This window comes from Fulmarus glacialis, unplaced genomic scaffold (assembly GCF_000690835.1).
Source record: "Fulmarus glacialis isolate BGI_N327 unplaced genomic scaffold, ASM69083v1 scaffold25019, whole genome shotgun sequence".
NCBI classification, from domain to species: Eukaryota; Metazoa; Chordata; class Aves; order Procellariiformes; family Procellariidae; genus Fulmarus; species Fulmarus glacialis.
The window spans coordinates 19762-20500 of record NW_009232967.1 but is presented as its reverse complement, the minus strand read 5'-3'; positions in this window follow the sequence as shown (position 1 = coordinate 20500).

The window sequence follows — 739 nt, the reverse complement described above, 5'->3', positions numbered from 1 at the left end:
TATTATTTTGTAAATACTTTCTAAAAGTGAAAAAACAGGAATTTCTCCAATATTCTTTAGTTTGCTTTGGCATTGAGATTTTCTTTGAAATATCTGATGCTAGGTTTTGGCTCACCACGCTTAACTTACAAGAGTTCTGACTATGGTTATAGGCAGGGGTTAAAACTTAGCCCCATAGGTGAAAAAGTATATAAAAGAAGAAGGACACAGATACTACCTTTTTTCCCCCTGCTTTCAAAACCAAAGTTTTGAAAGTATTTAAATTAAAGTATTTAAGCCAAGCAAGTGACAGTAAAATCATTCTCCAACTTTATAAATCAGATCTAAAAGAATGCTTTTCCTGCAGTACGTGGAATCCCTTCTTTGTCAGCGTACTGAAAAGTGGCTGGGAAAAAACACCAGCAAGCTTTTTAAAAAGTTACACTACTACCATAATAGTGTAAGTTATTTCTATACACTACTGATAAGCATTGTACAGTTACAGAAGACGCTAAAGCTTGAAATGAACAGAAAAGTTACAACAATCATTCTCCCAGCTATTGCTATCCTCTTTTTACACATACTAAGAACATTAAATTCTTACAGAAAGGATAAATAAAACTCAAAAGACCAGTTCAGGGTCACAGGAAAAAAATTCAGGGACAAACAAAGAATTGGCATTGCAGGCATGAGCTTAGAGTACTAGATGTCACCACTCTGTACTAGATACCTTGAAAACTTTATTTCTCTTCGTCCACAA